This window comes from Felis catus, chromosome F1 (assembly GCF_018350175.1).
Source record: "Felis catus isolate Fca126 chromosome F1, F.catus_Fca126_mat1.0, whole genome shotgun sequence".
NCBI classification, from domain to species: domain Eukaryota; kingdom Metazoa; phylum Chordata; class Mammalia; order Carnivora; family Felidae; genus Felis; species Felis catus.
Window position 1 is genome coordinate 38,916,659 of NC_058384.1, and position 11,943 is coordinate 38,928,601.

At 42.1% G+C, this 11,943-nt stretch overlaps 1 long non-coding RNA gene across 1 annotated transcript; it reads right to left on the minus strand.

Moving 5' to 3' along the window:
* Positions 1–6,449: 6,449 nt before the first annotated feature.
* On the minus strand, positions 6,450–10,793 carry LOC111558402. Its single transcript, XR_002739284.2, has 2 exons — positions 8,750–10,793; positions 6,450–6,554 (listed from the first exon to the last, which is right to left on the minus strand). It is a non-coding gene; the product is annotated as an uncharacterized LOC111558402 (long non-coding RNA).
* Positions 10,794–11,943: the final 1,150 nt, after the last annotated feature.

The window sequence follows — 11,943 nt, forward strand, 5'->3', positions numbered from 1 at the left end:
CATTTTGGATTCCTACACAATCTATGAAAAACACGTGGAAGAGAAGAATGTCAATCTCCACATCTGTATCTTCATTCCATCACCACACTGCCTGACCCCTTGAGACAAATCTCCCTTTTCTCAACTGCAGTTGAAATACATATATAAAGAAAAGGCAGGAAACACACCGTTGCCACATGATTATTTCACATCTTTAAAAATAATCCCCTTATTGGGGCGCCTGGGTGGCTCAGTTGGTTGAGCATCCAACTTCGGCTCAGGTCATGATCCGGAGTTTGTGGGTTTGAGCCCCATGTGGGGCTGTGTGCTGACAGCTGAGAGCCTGGAGACTGCTTTGGATTCTGTATCTCCTTCTCTCTCTGCCCCTCCCCTGCTCATGCTGTCTCTCTCAAAAATAAATAAACATATCATTATTCACTCTAATACTAGCTGTAAATTGTTGCATAGTAGTACATCCTATGGATTCATTTAAATAATTTGCTATTTATGAATATTAATTTTTTTCTGTTATATAAATAACATATGACAACAATCTTTATTGCTTAGTCTTTGTGCATGTCCTAATTATTTCCTTAGAAGTTAAATTTCTGGTTTAAAAGTACTTCCCTCTTTAAGACTTAGGGTACAAATTGTCATCTTGCTCTCCAAAATGTTTGGATCTATACTCCTACCAGCATTGGTAAGAAAAACTACTGCTCTAAGCCCCACCTTACCTTTTTTTCAATATTTAAAATTTGAAGATGAAATATGACATCTATTTACAAGTCGATTCCTAAATGTTATTAAGTGCAAAACGCAGATTGTGAAATAATGGGTGTCGCATGAACCCAGGTAACATTTTGTAGGGAGATATACTTAGAAGAAAGACTAGAAAGATCAAAAAGAAAGAGATGCCAAAATATTAACAGTTGTTATCTTTAGATAGTGAGATTTACATAATTTTTTTTCTTGGTAGCTTTTTATTTTCTGTAACTCCTGTAATGAACATGTATTATATTTGTAAAAAAGAAAAAAAAATGTTCTAAGTCCTTGAATAAATAAAGAAAATAGTGAAACCAGAAAATAAATAAATAAATAAATAAACTTTAAAAAATGTTTTTAAATAATCACTTTGGCATAACTAAGCACAAAATAAAAGTGGCTCAGTGATTTCTGCTTCTTATCCTTGTTTTCTCTTCATTTACTCTCGCTTCATTCCATTTTCATGTAAAAAGAAGTCAAAGGAGGACCTGATTTATTTTCCACACTGAAATGCAGGCACCTTACCCAGCTACATTGGTGACTGAAACGTTACTAGTCGAAGAGAATTTTATGGAAGGTGCAATATTTAAATGCGGATACCGCTCACAAAGGTGTAAAAGGCTGAGCAATAGGAGACCACTGACAGATGAGAACTGGGAACTAGTCAGCCAAGGGAGATTCCCAGGGCTGATCAGCGAGAAGACAAGGGCCTAGAAGGGACAAACAGATGAGCTCAAAACACGGAGGGATTTGGAAAAAAAGAGAGAGAAAGAGAGAGAGAAAAGGAAGTGTGATTAGGCTATCACACTGAAAAAAGAAAAATCATGTCATGTAGGACCCACCAGGTAACAATAAGAAGTGTAATTCTTTTTCCTAATGTTAAAGCTGTCATTGTATTACCTCATTCTGTGCAAAACTATGGCCAAATAAGGTATCAATGTGTTGGGAGTTGAAATCAAGTGATTTTATATATATGTAATTTTTTTTTTTTTTTGGCTCTACAGAAGCATCCACAGAACTTCCTGCGTTTATTTTCACGAGGTGCAGCAAGAGCTTAGCTGGCACTAGGCAAGTCAAAAGAAGGGGGTTTCCATCCAACTTTGATTTATGATCCACAGAGATGCCAATTTCCTGTTTTTGAAGCAGTGCGGAAAACTTTCCCAAATATAATCTGATATGCAACAAAGCCTCCTAACAGATGTGAAGATACGAGAAAGGATCCAAAGCACAACGGTGGGTAAGCACTGTTTTAATCTTAAGGAAGGGACTTCAGGGAAAATTGGGACTACAGATATTTTTATGTGTTTGAACACAATTCATTATAATTACAGGGGAATAGGGAAACTCAAAGCCTGCTTCTTTTGTACTCAGTTAGTAAAATACTTGTTATTAATCATGTACGTGTGCTTCTGAGCTCTCCAAGCAAAATAAAGACATGTGGTGTCCCTACGATCTCTCCATTGGGGATTTCTCAAGAGGTCGGGGATGGCAAGTAGGTCCTGTCATCCCATCCATGCCTACACAGGAGTCTATGACTTCAGTGGCCCAGGTGGTCAAGGCTTTCCTTCAGCTCTTGGTTAAGAGTGTGGATGTGGCAGAAGGAAAGGACAGTGGCTTTGCAAAACGTGGTGAGGAGCACCTCTGCCACTTGTATATCTGAGTACATCCAGAGAAACCCTGAGGCTCCTAGAGATGGAAGGTCACAGGAGAGAGAAGGCAGCAAGGAAGGCTCTCACTTTTCCTCACTGCCCATCTTCACATTCCCCACTGTGTTGCCAACTACCCTTCAATCAGGTTACTGTGCTCCCCAAACCAGCTAGTACTTGGTCTCCAGGTTGCTGAATCTTGCTCTACATCTTTGCCTGGACAATTTCAGACATGTACTTCCTTGATCAGAGTAAAGTAAATTGGCTACTTATCCACCCATGGTCAGGGGCTTCAGGGAGCTGTGATCCAGGTCCCGGCCCAGATGCCCAAAGGCAGTGATCTTTCCTTTCCGTCCTCTCTCCTTACTTCCTTTGTAGTGAATTGTTGTGCTCTCAGAGAGAAAACAGGACTTACAAAATTTCAGTCACAAATCTCCCAGCATAAACAAAACACACATCGGGAGTACTGTGCCATCACATGGCTCCAGTGCATTAAAAAGGAATGGAAAGTCTACCGAATGCCTGTTTCTTCTGCCATGAAGTTTTGGGTGGCCAAGCTCTCCACCAGGGACCTAAGCCTGCTCATCGCTTTAGCTTCTTTTAACTCAGTATCTACTCAAAATAGATAGTCAGTAAATGTTTCTTGGATTGAACAAAATATTTAATTACTTTTCTTATGACCGACATATACTTGAAAACATAAATAATTTGAAAAGCAGTACTAATGGTCTACCTTTCCCCTTGAAAAAGGAATACATGCTCTGATTTGTATGAAAATCTTCCTCTTTGCTTTTCATATAACTGCTTTCAAAGCATCTAACCATCAAAAAGAATCTAACCATCAAAAATTGCACTATCACTGATAATTTCAGTATCATCAGATTCTTAATTATCCAGGATAAAGAAAATATGACTTAGAAAACAATTCTGAAAGCCATTATCATCCCAAACATGAAAAGCTACTTGGTTTTTTATTGTCTATTAATTCACCATGAATGTTCACATTGTTTGAAAGTTAAAGCCAACAATAGCCTTGCACTTAAGATACAGGTACTATTAGCTTCATGAGCCCTTGCAAGTGTTACATCAGAAACAACATAAGTTTACATTCTTACTTGGGTGAATATGTTCTTTGGCCACTCTTTGGCCTGAGAATCCAAGTGAGAAATACCTTGTGGCTTCAAATTTCATATCAGCTCATCACACGTAAGTTGCGAGACCCACTATTATTTTATTTACCATTAAAAAGGAAATGTGCTTCTGCTATCTCTGTAAGACATACCCTGACTTGAAAGAACCTTAACTGTATGTATGTCTTAGAAGTGATGATACAAAGTGTCCCTTGCTACAGGTTCCTCACGGTCAGAAGCTCAGATCCTTGGACCGTGGAAGGATAAAGCACCAAGCACTCTACCTGTGACTAGCATCCATATAAAATTACCCATGGATTTGTTTTAGGCTTTATATATTTATTTCCATATTCAACAGATAGTCTTCTGTACCTAGTACATGTGTTAGACACCATTCCTGCCCTCAAGGACTTACAGTTTAGAAATATATGACTTTAGGTTAGGCCAGGGGTCAGCTAACCATGGCCCATGTGTCATATGCAGCAGGCCTGCTTTTGTAAACTTTTGTCACAACACAGCCACACACATATTTAGATATCGTCTGCTTCCACACGACAATGGCTGGACAGTTACAACAAAGACCACATGTTGCCTGCAAAGCCTGAATGCAAAGCCTGAAATATTTACCAACTGATCTTTTTCAGAAAGCCTTTGCTGCCCCCTGGTTTAGGCTAACGGCTTGGAGTTATACCTGGGTCACTTAAAAAACCCTCACTTTGGGGCACCTGAGTGGCTCAGTCAGTTAAACGTCCAACTCTTGATTTCAGCTCGTGTCATGATCTCACGGTTCGTGGTACTGAGCCCTGTGTTGGGCTCTGTGCTGACAGCTCAGAGGCTGCTTAGGGTTCTCTCTCTCTGCCTGTACCCTGATCATGCTCTCTCTCTCAAAATAAATAAAATTTTTTTTAAAAAAAAACCTTCACATTGGAAACAATTATTCCATCAGTTTAAAGTGGCACAGACTTCAAAGTCTAAAAAGGAAAATGAGAAAGGGAATAAACAAAGAGGATATAATCATAATAGAGAATAAACAATAATGACTAAGAACTTTCTGCTCTCTCTTCTTCTTGCTTCTAACACGTTGTCTTCTGAGTATTATACCAACATTGGTAAGGAAAGAAAGATCTATTAATCTGACAATGTTACAGTTTATTAGCAAGTCTGGCACTCAATTTTACAAAGAAAGAGTTGAGCACGTGTAGGTAACATCAGATGTAATGACAATGGACTTGAGCCACTCTCCAATAATCTTTATCAATGGCACCCCTTGATGCCTGCTTTTTGTGCTGTCATTCATTCCATCATAGAACCAGTATTTTCTATGCAATTACTACATGCTAGCCTGTTCTGGTGACTAGGATGTAGCAGTGAACAAAACAAATCCTCTACCTTACAGAGTTTGAATTTTAGTGGGAAGAAACGAAAATAGGTAAAATGATAAATATGTACTATAGTAAGGAATGGCGAAAAGTACCAAGATGAAACTAAGTAGGATAAGGAGATAAAAAGTGATAGTGGGTGGGAAAGATGGAAGGGTTATGTGGTCAGGGAAGAACTCTACCATTTGAGAAAAAAACCCAAAGAAAGCAGACAGAAAGCCATTTGGAAAGTTTCTCAGCAGTGGAAAGGATATGTGCAAAAGCCCTGAGGCAGAGGCCTTGGTGACTGGGCTTGAGAAACAACAGCCAGGAGGCCTATGTGCAGGAGCACAAAAGTGAAATGGAACAAGTAAGCAAGAAAAGATGAAGTTAGAGAGGATGGGGGGTTCTTGCCGGGTGTAACGAGGACTTGAATGTCCTGCAGATTGAGATTAGCAGCCATCAGAGGATCTGGGGCAGAGGACGGCATGATCTGACAACTGAGTGGAGAATAGACTGTTGGGTGGTAGGTGGAAATAGGAAAATGGATAGGAGGCTCTTGTAACAGTTATGGCAAGAAATGAAGGTGGCTTAGATTAGAACAGTATTGGGAAGGGGCGCCTGACTGGTTTAGTCGGGAGAGCCCGTGACTCTTGATATCTTGGGGTTCATGTGTTCAAGCCCCACATAGGTTGTAGAATTCACTTAAAAAAAAAAAAAAAAGAGCAGTACACAAAAGTGGTGAGATGCAGTCAGGTCCTGGGTACCTTCCAGAGGTGATGCCTAGAGGATTTGCTGGTGGATTGGATGTGAGGTCTTACAGAAAAAGATTGGCAAGGAAGTTAACTCGTTCCTTTTATGAACAACTGACATTTCCTCGAACCTATATAAAATGTGGATACTTGCATCATTAGACAAATTAACTTGGTAATTTGATCTAAGCAAAACCTGGTAACATAATCTAAACAAAAGAGTGTGTTGTCATACAGATAAAATTTCAAGACAAATTGTCTAGCCTCCTTTTCCAACCAGGGGTCATCCTTACGCCCCTCCTACGAGGAAACAGATTATGAGTCATACTTTACTCATCCATGTGGTCTCATGTCCTTTTTACAGACAGAAATTTCCTATATCTGCAATCGTATCAAATGCCAATGATAATTTATATTTTTCATAAAAAAATTACTCCTAAATATAGCATACTAGAGTTTTACTAAAAACTTTTTACAAAATTGCTTAGAATAGTATACTATTATTTCAGGGAAAAAATGGTTAAATTCTAGAAGTATTTTAAAAGAAACAAGATTGCATTACCTTCAGTTACCTATGGCAGTGCATGTCAAACCTGAAGGTGCACACAGTCACCTGGAGATCTTACTAGAATGAAGATTCTGATTCGCAGGTCTGGGATGGGTGGGACACTGCATTCCTAACAAGCTGCCAGCTGATACAGGTGCTACTGTCCTGGGACCACACTTCAAGGAGCTGAGGCCTGTAAACTAAGAAACTAGGCTAAGCGTAAATTAACTAAAGATGTCTCTTTTAGAACAAATATAGAAAATAGATAGGAACAATTTATTCAAGAAATATTTATTGAGTGCTTATAAACGATCACAAAGTGTATCAGATGCCGGGGTTCAGAGATGGAAGCTGGTCCCAGGTGTGAGGAATCTTCCAGTCTGAAAGGGAGAAACTAGATAAATAAACAATTACAACAGCCATGGGTGCAGTGATAGATAGGATCTTTGGGGGCCCGGAGGAAGGGTGGGGCAGGGCCGGGTGGGTAATGAGACATGTGAGTTTCATCTTGAAATACACATAAGGAAGAGAACACAGAGGGAAAGACATTTCTGATGCAGGGAAGTGCAGGGGCACAGATATAGCCCCTGATAGCTCATAAATCCCTCTGTAATTGCAAATTGTTCGGCGTGACTGGAACACAAGTGCCTGTGGGGGAGGGTGGAAAATGAAGCAGAGGGTGGGCAACAAGGAGGACCAGAAAGCTGGAGGAGCCTGAAGGTGATGAAGGGTTTTCAAAGAGAATCAGGTTTGCATATTGAAGAGACCATGCTAGCCTCTAGCCGCAAGCCTTGGGATGTGGGGAGAAAGGACAGCAGGTGCCGTAAGAACCACTGAAACCCAGGCAGCTTCTTTCTAATTCGGGACTTGAAATATACACATTTTAAGGCAAACAGTTATGTGAACCCGATAGCCTGAATACTACACACAGTAAAGGCTATGGAATATAATTAACATATCAGTGATTTGCAAATAGTATAGTCATCTACCTAGGGCTTGCAGAAAGCTTAATTTCCAAAGACAAAAAATTTTTGACCTAACACAATCAATTTTCCCTGCAAAACTGGGAGGGTAAAATTCAAAATAATCTCTGCCCTAAAAATCACAACTTCCCCATGGATAAATAAAATTCAGGGCTAAAAAAATCAATAAATAAAGGAAAAAATAAAATAAAATAAGTAGCAATAAGAAGAGAAAAAAAACTCAGGCTGATGTAAAATGCTAGCTTTTTGCCCACCTGATTCATAACACTGTGTAGCCACAATGTGACAACGCAGGTGACCAGGTACCAGCAGGGAGGGCCCCACGGGGCTTTGCTGTTGTGTGAGCACTAGCAACTCCAGTTAAAGCTGGCCAACAATTCAACTAACTGCGCTTTGATGAAACCGTAAACCGTATTAACACGTCACAGTTTGAATTCCTGTGAATGTTCGGTAGGATGCATGTATACGAGGGCAAATCATTCCGATTTCCAAGACTGCAATCTGCCTCCCAAATTGGAAGTGAAAGAGAGACAAATTCGGCCTCTGTTGGCAGAGGGGAGAAGAAAATGAGCCGGCAGGCAAAGGGTCAATATCCCGAGGCAGTGCAATTTGTCTGCAGCAGACAGGAGCAGGCTTGCGCGGGGGAGGCCCAGAGGCTCAATCAGAAACCACAGCGTGGCCCTCTGTCAAAAAGCCTGGCCACCCTGGGCTTTAATCCAACGGGTGAGACTCAGACTGTGGGGAGAAAGTCTAAATAAACATTACACTGATTAAGTAATCAGACACGGGCAAGTCAATAATGAGCAATTTTTGATATTTAATTATTTAATATTAAATGTAATACGGAAAGACCCAAGCACTGCCCCCGACTGTACTGTTTGCCCTTGTGTGGAGGCCACATTAACATTCCAACTTGCATATTTAGATTCTCTGTAAATAAGGAGAATGATAATAAAAAAAATCACACAACAGTTTGCATCAGTCAGGCATCTTAACCCCTCCGAATAAATTAATTGTATCGGTTCGTTTGACCTGCTCCTCATAACAATCCGGAATAAGGCAGGCAGGAATTATCTTCCACCCAGTTTACAGAGAAGAAAAGTGAGGTCCAAAGACAAGAAACATGTACCAAGTCACACAATAGTAGTACTATTTTATTCCCTCTTCGTGGCTCTGTGTGACACTTAGTACTTGAGAAATCACAGGGCAAGTATCTACTCCTTCTACAGCAGTTTGTGCTTTCAAAGTATAAACATATTCATATTGCCAAGAATATTGGAAAGTTTCACTTATGTTTTCCCACAGGTGGCAGTTCCTGCTTAGACTGATTGGTTTCCACACTCCTGAAAGCCATTTCCTTTCTGAATCATAGCAGAGTTGGCAATAGTTAAACTGTTTAGAAAGCCACTATTAAAACACAGCCATCTGTGCTGGGAACTAAGGATTGCAGAATTATAAGAGCACAACCTAATGGACATGGCCAGGACAGTGGGAGCTGAGGATGGCCCAGAACTGGGCCTTATGCACCCGCCATGTCCAACGTACTTGACCTCCTACATCCAGAGGAAGGGCCAAGCTGGACTCTGGCTCACCTGTAGGTATGAGGAAGAAGAGGGAGCCTTGTTCATTCACAGCCATAGGCCACTCTTGCAGCTCCTTTTCATTCTCAGCCCAGTTTTCTCTGAGTTCACAAATACTTCCTCTAGACCTTCTGGAAAGGCCAGTCCAAAACCAGCAGGCTCCCTGAGTCTTCACGCGGAGCAGGATGTTACTTCCTTCCATTGGTCTTCATGGAAACCTCAAGGTCCCAGGACCCCACCCTGCCCATGGTTTCCAGTCTTTGCGGTGGTCAGTTTTCTGTGTCAACTTGGCTCAGCTGTAGCGCCAGTTACTTAACTAAACACCGATCTAGGTGTTGCTGTCAAGGTAGACGTGGTGAACATCTACAATCGGTTGACTTGAAGTAAAGAGATTATCCTTAATAATACGGGTGGGCTTCGTTCACTCCATTGAAAGATCTTAAGAGCCAAAACTAAGGTTCCTGGGCAAAGAAGAAATTCTGCCTCAAGACTGTTGTATCAACTCCTGCCTGAGATCCCTGCCCGACAAATTTCAGGCTCGAAGCCCCTACAATTGAAACAATTTCTTAAAGTAAGTCTTTGCGTGTGTGCACGCGCACATGCGTGTTGGTGTTTCCCGCACTCCGCGTACCTCAGTGTTGGGAGGAAGGAGATCCTGCTGTTTCTCCTTACCGTGTTCAGACCTCTACTCGTCCATGCTTTGTCAAACTATGAAAAGACACGAGGGAGGTATCAGGATGAAACCTCCGTGCCTCTGAGACTCGTCCTCCAGCTCCGCCACAGCCCCCTAGCAGAGGGGCTGGGGGCCACTACTGATGTCTTAGTCGCTCCGTGGCCTTCACGGAGACCGACTCTGGCCCCTAGATCACAGGTCTCTGCATCGACAGCCTCAGCTGCGATCACCTCCACCTGCACGCTTGTCTCTCACCCGTCCCAGTCCCCATGTCAAATGCCTACGTGCCTCCCTTCTTGAGCGTTAGCGCCCGAGCATCTCACACTCAGTGTGTCCACATCCAGTGGACACACTCCTCCCTCTACACTCAGTTCCCTTCACGAGTTCCCAAGTTCAATGTATGGCTCTCCCGCCCAACTAGTCATGCCAGCCCAAACTGGAAAAGCACATATGCCCCTTCTCCCTCATCTCTGTATTTCCCACTCATGACCAAGTCTTCCATAAATATTTCTCAAATGTGCTGTACATCTTCATCACCCTGCCCCCCCACACCACCTTAGTTTGGTCTACCATTAACTCTCATTTAGACTGTTCCAAACTGTTGCTTTTGCTACAAAGGAGCCAGAATAATCTTTTCAAAATGCAAATCTGCTCATCGTCTCTGATTAAACCCCTTTAATGGGTTTTGTTACAAGGAAAAGCCCCGACCCCCCCCCCCCCCCGCCTCCAGGTCATGCCACACCATGCTTCCCCTCCACTCACTCTGCCCCAGTCCCTTGAACTCACCATGCTGTCCACTCTACCTGAATTTCTCTGTCTTCTTTCTTAGCTTAGGTAACCTCTTTCATCCTGTAGGTCTGCCGGTTTATGTCCTCTGGGAGGCAGATGCCAAGATGGATTCAGGAGTACAGGAGATTTACCGGGGGGGGGGGACTTCCATGAGGAATAAAGGGAAGGGAAGCAGGCATAAGCTGGAAAAGACTTTTGAGCAACAAACAAGGGTGCGACCCTGTGGAAGACCAGAAGGAAGGAAAAACCAGGTGAGAGTACCCTCAAACTGCAGTCCGACGTCTGCTCTGAGGAAGCCTTAGCCGGGTCCATGAGGATGAACAGTCCATGGAGAGAGTGGCTTTGGCGTGAACGTTGTGTTGGGTCCCAAAGGTGCAGCAGCCGGAGGCTGTCAGCTGACTGTCCTTCTTCTAGCAGGACAGCCATGTGACATACCTCCAGGACGGCCACAGATCTCACCTTGAACTCTGCACATGTTTCAGCAAAAATACAAAAATGTTTCATGTATTTCAAGTTGATTCCTTAGGGGCGCCTGGGTGGCTCAGTTGCTTAAGCCTCTGACTTCTGCTCTGGTCATGATCTCAGTTCATGAGTTCGAGCCCCACCCACATCAGGCTCTGTGCTGACAGCTCAGAGCCTGGAGCCTGCTTCGGATTCTGTATCTCCCTCTCTCTCGGCCCCTGCCCTGCTCTCTCTCTCTCAAAAATAAAGAAATAAACATTAAAAAAAATTTAAAAAAATAAAAATTAAAAAAAATAAAGTTTTTTGTTGTTGTTGTTGTTTTGTTTTTTTTTTTTTTTGAGTGAGAGAAAAGTGCATGCAAGCAGGGAAGGGACAAGAGAGAGGGAGAGAGAGAATCCCAAGTAGGCTTTGTACTGTTAGTGTGGAGCCTGACGAGGGGCTCAAACTCATGAACCATGAGATGAAACTGAGCTGAAATCAAGAGTCAGATGCTTAACTGACTGAGCCACCCAGGACTCCCTTCATCCCATTTTCTAAATATTCTATAAAATATCAGTTTTATTACAGAAGGGCGAGAGTTATAAATATGTGTGCTTGCTGTTAAACAGAACTCCTCTCTTTTCCGTTCAATTTGCCTTATAAATAACAAACTCCAAACTGGAGATTGAGATGGACTCAGAACACTTTAAAAATTTTTTTTTTAATTTTTAAAAATATTTGTATTTATTTATTCATGAAAGAGAAATAGTATCAGTGGGGGAGGGGCAGAGAGACAGGGAGACACAGAATCTGAAGCAGACTCCAGGCTCTGAGCTGTCAGCACAGAGTCTGACGCAGGGCTTGGACCCACAAACTGTGAGATCATGAGCTGAGCCAAAGTTGAACGCTTCACCAACTGAGCCACCCAGGCGCCCCAGAACACTTTTTCTTAAACAGTCCTTATTTTATGTTTCCTGAAAAGGTGGAGAGGTAAATATAACACAGTTGCTACCCTCGGGGGAGTTCATATCCTAGGCAGAGAAGAAAACATGTAATAACTAACCGTATACCACAACATGATGTACATTAGAATGAAGTGAATAGAAATGAGAGAGGAATTTATTCAGCAAACATGGAGAGATAAAGAGAGAAAGAAGAAACAGAGATTCAAAGAACTGACATACAAACTGGACTTTGAGGAATGAATAGGAGTTCACCAAGCAGAAGACACCAATACAGAATTCATGCATGCAAAGGCATGGAGGTATGACAAGTGTGGACAATGTTAAAGAGAGTGATTACA